General features: G+C 36.7%; 1 long non-coding RNA gene across 1 annotated transcript; it reads right to left on the bottom strand.

The window, feature by feature from the left end:
- Positions 1-574: 574 nt before the first annotated feature.
- Positions 575-7,662, bottom strand: LOC129283550 (uncharacterized). Its single transcript, XR_010295849.1, has 3 exons — positions 7,488-7,662; positions 4,058-4,187; positions 575-3,646 (listed from the first exon to the last, which is right to left on the bottom strand). It is a non-coding gene; the product is annotated as an uncharacterized LOC129283550 (long non-coding RNA).
- Positions 7,663-8,782: the final 1,120 nt, after the last annotated feature.

The following is an 8,782-nucleotide window of genomic DNA, read 5'->3' as shown; positions in this document are numbered from 1 at the left end:
CCATTTTCACATCTCCAGCTTTCATCTCAATCCTTCCTCTCATCTCTAACCTCTCCTCATGTCAACCCTTCCACATCGTTTCCATCCACCTCATCTCCCTGCTCGTCTCTTGTAACCCACTCATCTCTAAACTTTATCATCTCCATCCCTCCCACATCATCTCCATCCATCCTTGCATCATCCCCATTCCTCCTCTCATCATCTCCATCCACTCGTCGTCCCCACCCTTAACTCCATCACTCATCATCATGGCCATCCCACCTTTCATCATCTCCACCACCCCCCCCCCATTTAATCTTCATCTCTCCAATCATTTCCATCTGATTACCAGGTGACCCAACATTTGCTCCTGCGATAATTGCCCCAGGATTAATTCTGTCTTCGAGGGTCAGGGTTGCAATAGGGTTTCATGGTAGGTTTAGGGGTTGAAGCTGAATAGTGTGTGGAATTTACAGCGGAGCAATTGTCGCCAGAGCAAATGTCATGGAACTCATTACCACATCTCTCATTAAAGGTTGAATATTAAGCGGGATAAAGAATACTTCATAGTGAAATAACCCAATATTCAAAATACTTCTTTGGAGTAAAGTGGTTTTATTAAGTAACAATAAGATAAACTTAATCAGATGTACAGTTACATTGTAACACATATTGAACTGAGGTGTATATAAAATACATGTATATTATATCCCACAAAAATCAAATCCTGGTTCAAAACTTAAAGGGATGGTCTGGGCTGAAAATATTTACATCTTAATACATAGAGTATAATTCACTGAGCAAAATGCCGAAAATTTCATCAAAATCGGATAACAAATAATAAAGTTATTGAAGTTTAAAGTTTAGCAATATTTTGTGAAAAAAGTTGTCATGAATATTCATTAGGTGGGCTGATGATGTCACATCTCCACTTTCTGTTGTCTTATGTTATTACATAAAATCATATTTTTTTCATTATTTCATACTTGTCTGAATGTCCCCCTTATAATGAAATAAGTTGCAGCAATAAATATTTAATGCACTATTCAGTTGACAATCCAATTTTTCTAGTTCTTGGAGGAAAAAAAATTGAATAAACCTAATTTCATATAATAAAATACAAAAGAACAAGTGGAGATGTGACATCATCAGCCCACCTAATGAATATTCATGACGACTGTTTTCACAAAATATTGCTAAACTTCAAAATTCAATAACTTTGTTATTTGTTATCCGATTTTGATGAAATTTTCTGCATTTTGCTCAGTGAATTCTACTCTATTTATTAAGCTACACATACTTTCAGCCCAGACCATCCCCTTAGATAGCATTACATTACCAGATACATTATTATGATGATGAATATGACAATAGCATAGTAATATCATAATTCCAGTTGGGAACAATATCCTCTGTTTTGGTGTCTATGTAAAGCTAACAATAAGGACAATCTTAAAATTACAATAGTGGCCAATTCAATTAACATTTATCAAACAATTGCACTTTGTTTCAGGAATATACATCCTGTTATAAATTACTAAATTCATATTTGGTTACCATGTCAATTACATAAACCCCAACTTACCTGGAGGGATTTTCAGCCATCCCTCATCATTGTTTGTCATAAACAAAAACTGGCCATACAGGGTTTGCGATTCAGGCGGCCTCAAAATAGTTGGAATGATAAGAATGATATAGAGTACTGACAATATTATAGCGATATCAAATATTTTGAAGCTCTGCAGTCTGCACCTCTTTTGCTACTGAAACAAATCAAACCATTTCAATCTTCACTTTGTCTTCAATTTAGAAGCAAATAATTTTTTTAAATATATTAAAGTTAAGATAATTGCAACTCATTCAATCTTAACATGAAAGTTCACTTGGACAAAACAAGTCTGCTATGCAGGTGAGACAAAAAAATTGGTGAAGGTTTGAGGAAAATCTGTTAAATATTAAAAAATTTATTAGAATTCTAAGCTTAGCCTTTGGATTTGTGGCGTCACACACACGAGCAGCTGCCAAATAAAGTTATGTAATATAAAATGCATGAATTTCATTTTTTAATGGTTCCAGAGGACATATTTTTGTTATTTTGTGTTTTCTTTTCATGTTTGGGTGTAAAATGATTGGTCCTTTGATATAGAAAAGGTATAGAAAAAAAAATTCATTATGTAGAAATGCTGCCCGAATATGACGTTACAACTCAAATAATTGAAATTCAAATAACTTTTTAATTCTTTGATGGATTTTCCTCAAAACTTAGGCAATATTTTTATTATTTTTTTCTTCTGTTTTAACAATAAACTTTTTGTCAGCGTGAACTTCCCCTTTAAACCCACTTGAACGATACTTGGTATCATTTGGAAGATTTATAAAACAGATATTACACATGAATTAAACCTAAATAGACTGGGCTATTTCGATGCCTAAGAAGACTGTGGGGGGGGGGGCTGATTCAGCCCCCCTCCTTATGATCTCGGCCGTTGATCGCGACGAAACTTGGCACCCGCGTTACCAATGGCATAATATACAAAACTACAGGATCAAACTCTGTGAAAAATCTCATTGCTAATTAATTATGCTAATTTATGCATGAAATCAGAATTTTGCTTTAATTAACTAAATAATGCCCCTAAAATGCTAATTTTTGGTACACAGACACTTTATATTAATCTGTTCAAATGTACTAACAAAAAATTTCAAAATCACATTAATTTTTTCATGTACACTGTATTTAACTGTTTTCAAAATTTCTTATGTATTTCTTTGTTTTTGGACTTTATGTTTTTTATTGTTTTTTCAATGGAAATTGTCGGGGACTTTATTTGGACCATAAATAAGATGGAATTAATTGATTTCAATCAGTAAATGGAAAAATTATACATTTATGAATTTCGGCTAAAAACTCTATTTGCATTGGATTTGTACACAAATTTACGTTTTTGTGCAATTTTGGGTCTGCATGCACTTATGAAATGATGCGTAATTTTGGAACCCCCCGTATCCAAAATATCCGTGAGTAGATGTCTGGGGGGGGGGGGTAAATGTCCAGGGGGTAGATGTCCGGGGGGTAGATGTCCGGGGGGTAAATGTCCGGGGGGTAAATGTCCGGGGGTAAATGTCCGGGGGTAGATGTCCGGGGGGTAAATGTCCGGGGGTAATTGTCCGGGGGGTAGATGTCCGGGGGGTAAATGTTCAGGGGTAGATGTCCTAGGGGGTAGATGTCCTAAGGGGGTGGATGTCCGGGGGGTGGATGTCCGGGTGGTGGATGTCCGGGGGGTGGATGCCCAGGGGGTAGATGTTCGGATACGATACAATATATATATAAAAAAAGTTAATTTTTCATTCAATTCGATTGTTCTTTCTTTCTTTTAAAGAATTTGGAAATACATGTACCAAAAATAAGAGTTGAACTTTGATATACCTGCATGAACTGCATAAAAAATTATTTATTGTATCTATGAAGCTGTATTACCTCATCGATTAAAGGACTGCCCAAGTCATTGGAATTCGGTACTCTTTCTTTTAATGAAAGAAATGGAAAATCCGTCTTGTTGAATATGAAACCTCTTCTCGTCCATGGTGTAGGTTGGTACCAGCCCAAGTGCTTGTATCCTCCAGGAGACCCGTTGTTTACAACTTTTAAATGGAAGTTTCATTAAAGCTGCGACAGTAACAAGTAAACAAATGAGAGACGTGTTTTTTATATCGAAAAGCAAGTTTTTAGATTTTGATAAGGCAAGTTAAGTTTTTCAATTTTAGTAGAATACATTTCTTTTTTCAATGACATATTCTTTCATATTGAGAAACTAAGTGTTTCAATTTTGATTATAATCATGATTACATTCTATGTCAGTTGTGCATCCCCATCCTGCTCCTACAAACTTAGAAAACACTAAAAATTTGTAATTATGTATACGAACAAAAATAAACAATGAAGACAATTTCCTACAAAACTGTAAACTTCATCATGATAACGTCAATACTGAGAATTGTTCACCCCTGTGCATTTTGTGTATTTTTTGTAGCCTTGCACAATTTGCAGATATGACCCATATGCCCCTATAAAACATACCTTTGTTAAGTCAGGTGGCTTGTTGACGAAAAGGAACTATTACGGATGGCAAATTCCTCTTGGGATTGTATAAGTACAACAATCAACTGAGCTGGCCTCCGAAGAACCAATGTAACTGTGTTTATTCAATCTAGGAGGTTAAAAGAAAAAGAGGGAAAAAACATCCTCAGTTTCATGACCATAAATATATCACTGAAATTGTAGTTTACATAACTTTCTATATCATCATGAACCTACATGTAATGCATACTTGACTCTACAGTCTGAATTAAATGGACTTGACAAATAAATTGAATATTGTTGGTAAAAATAATCTTCTATGTCTGAACAGGTGTCTGCAGCAGTTAAAAAATGATGCATATTTGTTGCATTTAACTCTGCCAAAGACAAATCTAAACGTCTGAAAGAAGACTAATGTTTGCATTTCAACTGGGCGTTGTGGCGTGCGCCTGTAATCCAAGCTACGTGGGGAAGTTACAATTTGATGCAGAAGTTCGAGGTTCGAATCCTGGTCACGTCTTTCGGATGGTGACGTTAAAGGTCGGTCCCAGACGTAAATAATCATATCTGATTGATACACGTCTGACAAAACTCAAATACACACACACACACACACTAACTGGGCGTTGTGGCGTGCGCCTGTAATCCAAGCTATGTGAGGAAGTTACAAATTGATGCAGAGGTTCGAGGTTCGAGCCCTGGTCACGTCTTTTGGATGGTGATGTTAAAGGTCGGTCCCAGACGTAAATAATCATATCTGATTGATACACGTCTGACGAAAACTCAAATACACACACACACACTATCTGTGCAGTTTCCACATATAAAAACAAAACATTCTAATGCTAGGTGCATAATTTATCCTTTTTCTGAAATAATTGTTTTTCCTAATTTTGGAAATCCTTTTCTCTCACAAAACCTTACTTTTGGTTAAAACAATATCTGCTATAAAAAATATCAACTAATTCAAATAGTCACTCTCAATGGGACGGTTCGCCGATGAATATTCATTAGATTGTGGTCGTGTGCACGTGTGTGTGTACAATACCGAGTGTAAAAAACAAAGAAAGTTTTCAAATGGTGTGTGTGTGTATAACACAACGCAGGAGTTTATTTTACAGAGAATGAGTAGTATAGTGCAGAAAATTAAAGTGTACAATGAAGTTTTACAGAGGAGGAAATAATATAAATACATATGGAAGACAATGCAAGATGAGGTGAGGCAAGTACAGTGATTTTTTTTTCTCAAAAGTATTAGTAGTAGAGGAAATCATGGGGAAAAAATATATTATAGAGGACAATGTAACATGAGATGAGGCAAGTCTGCAATGAGGTTTTTTTTTCAAAGGAGGAGATAATACAAATATATATCTAGAGGACAATGTAAGATGAGATGAGGCAATTAAGTGTACAGTGAGGTTTTAACAAAGAATGTATAACTAGGATAAGATAAAAAGAGGACAATGTAAGATGAGCTGTGGTAAGTGTACAGTGAGGTTTTTTCAAAAGAGGAGATGATAAAAAAATACCGGTATGTAGAGGACAATGTAAGATGAGGCACGTGTACATTGAGGTTTTATCAAATAATGTATAATGATGATGTAGACTGTAGAGGACAATGTAAGATGAGCTCTCACTGTACACTTGCCTTGAGCCCTTGATCATCTCATCTTACATTGTCCTCCATATTTGTATTATCTCCTCTTGAAAAAACCCTCACTGCACACAAGTTTGCCTTATCTCATCTTACATTGTCCTCAATAATATATTTGTATTATTTCCTCTACTAATACTTTTGAAAAAACAACATCACTGTACTTGCCTTACCTCATCTTGCACTGTCCTCCATATATTTATATTATTTCCTCTTCTGTAAAACTTCATTGTACGCTTTTATTTTCTGCACTATACTACTCATTCTCTGTTAAATAAACTCCTATCCCTACGTTGTTTTATACACACTCACCATTTGAAAACTCTCGTTATTTACACTCGGTATAGTATACACACACACACACACACCCATGCACGTGATCCAATGAATATTCATCGGCGAACCGTCCCATTGAGAGTGACGTAGGAGCTGGACATTTCATCGCCCTTTGTTGTCATCAAAAGTGGCTACCAGAAAATACAAGCATTGAACCTAGCCGCTTGTAATGGGCACTTAATACATGTGTTAAAACTTTCACTTGACTCGTGCACTTTCCGTTCCAAATTTTCACATTTGTATGTTATATATATATAGATCCTATTTATCTCATACTTTACTCACTTTCTTGGTGGAAAGTACCATGACTCAGAAAGTCAGGAATGAAACATAATGGTGTAATTTGCCTGAAAAACTACAGCGAAACAGCTAAAATCATGCCTGCTGCACATGCCTGCTGGCCTGAAGCAGGCCTGGACCCAGGAGTCCAAAGTGCATTTAAACATAGACATGGGACTAGGGTAGATTGTGGTCTCAATAACTTGGAAAGAAAATTGTGAAAACAGAAATTATGCACTTACCATGATTATATGGATGAAGCCAGGTCAATCGTGTGGCAGTATCCTGACATCGAGGTACAGACTGGAATCTCAAAAAAACGAAAAGTTATCTCCTGCTACCCCAGTCTCGATCAGCCATTTTGTTATGAATTTTGAAAAAAATTAGGAGATGTATCACGAGGTATTCTGTCCCGTGAGTATGGGTAAATACACGGTGAGCTCTGACCTGGGACTCACTGGGAGAACTTCTCGTTTTTTTGAGGTTCCAACTTCCAGTCCGTGCCTCGATGTCAGGATACTACATGTACCACTCGATAGACCTTCATCCATCGTGGTAAGTGCATAATTTCTGTTTTCACAATTTATCTTGCTAGATTAATAGATATAGCGAACATAATCTACCCTTGTCCTGTGAGTATGGGTAAATACACGGTGAGCTCCTGGGCGCCGGCCCGCGAAGCATGCCGGCGCTCCCGGGCCTGGGTATAATCAATGATACTTTCAGTGTTGAAAATGAAATACATCTTCCGTGCTTTTTTCTTCTTGCTGTGCTGGATAACCTCAATGGTAACACTTAACAGGCACTCGCGCTCATGCCTAAGTTACAACATTAGCATCGAGTCACCATGGACAAAAGTTCTTCTTACTTAGCTATCAATATCATACTCAAAGCAGCAGAATCGTAATCGTACCCAGGCAGCAGGGAGAATCCACACCGCGGCCGGGCAGCTTCGCGGGTGTGGGCTCTCTGCCTCTGGGTTAGCAACCAAGCGGCACGGAAGCATCGAACCATCATCTTCTCCGTTGTTCTCCCCCGATATTCGGGGCAGGGATCAGCGGTATCCGCTGCTCAGGTTGGGGTGTCAGGTTTGTTAACACCATGAAAGCCGACAACCATGGCTGCCGTTGTATTATAAAAAAATATATAATTGGAACTTACCTTGGCTTTAGTTTCAGTTATCCAGCAGTACAGTTGGCGTTGATGAATTTGACGTCCAAAACTAACTTCAGACGTGGTAAAAGTGGTAAAATACTGTGTTTCTTGTAATAATCGCAATGGCAGCTTTGTTTGCCGTGTAAATGCATGCAGTACGTGCGCGCGCGCGCCCGCTCACAAATTCGATAAACTGAGTTTTTCAATTTCGATAAACTAGGTTTTTCAATTCGAAAAACTTAGTTTATCGAAATCGAAAAACCTAGTTTATCGGCGAAAAACTAAGTTTATCGGCGATAAACTAGGTTTTTCGATTCGATAAACTTAGTTTTTCGATTTCGATAAACTAGGTTTTTCAATTCGAAAAACTTAGTTTATCGAAATTGAAAAACCTAGTTTATCGGCGAAAAACCTAGTTTATCGCCTTTATGAGACAAATGGCGTTCTTAGAAAAACTCAGTTTATCACTTGAAAAACCTAGTTTATCGCCTTTATGGGACAAATGGCGTTCTTAGAAAAACTCAGTTTATCAGATTCGAAAAACTTAGTTTATCAGAATTGAAAAACTAAGTTTATCACTTGAAAAACCTAGTTTTTCGCCGATAAACTAAGTTTATCACTTGAAAAACTCAGTTTATCTAGAAAAACTCAGTTTATCAGTCGAAAAACTAAGTTTTTCAAGAAACTCTGCTTTTCACTTGAAAAACCTAGTTTTTCATTGAAAAACTTAGTTTTTCATTGAAAAACTTAGTTTATCGGTGAAAAACTTAGTTTTTCGCCGATAAACTTAGTTTTTCAATTGATAAACTAGGTTTATCAAAAAAACCTAGTTTTTCAATTGAAAAACTAAGTTTTTCGGCGATAAACTTAGTTTTTCTTGATAAACTTAGTTTTTCAAGTGATAAACTTAGTTTATCGGCGAAAAACTAAGTTTATCGGCGAAAAACTTAGTTTTTCAATTGAAAAACTAGGTTTTTCGATTGATAAACTAGGTTTTTCGGCGATAAACTGAGTTTATCGCCTTTATGAAACAGATGGCGCGCCATAAGGATGGCCCTACTCAGCAGCATCAATCATGGTGCTGCTAGTCTTCCGAGGGGTCCTCAAGAAATGAAAAGTTTGAGAACAGTTGGACACATAATCAGAAAGTTAAGAAAACAGAGAGCAAAAAGCATTTATGACTGGACGATGACAGAACTTCACCGTTTTCATCATTCATCCTCAGGTGAAAAGATGCATGAAGAAAATTTCACTGGGGAAATCTAGAGATACAAATGACATCATTGCATTTCCTCTCCTCT

Source organism: Lytechinus pictus, chromosome 15 (assembly GCF_037042905.1).
Source record: "Lytechinus pictus isolate F3 Inbred chromosome 15, Lp3.0, whole genome shotgun sequence".
Taxonomy (NCBI): Eukaryota; Metazoa; Echinodermata; class Echinoidea; order Temnopleuroida; family Toxopneustidae; genus Lytechinus; species Lytechinus pictus.
Note: the sequence above shows the minus strand (reverse complement) of the source record. Positions and strands in the feature narration are given on the sequence as shown.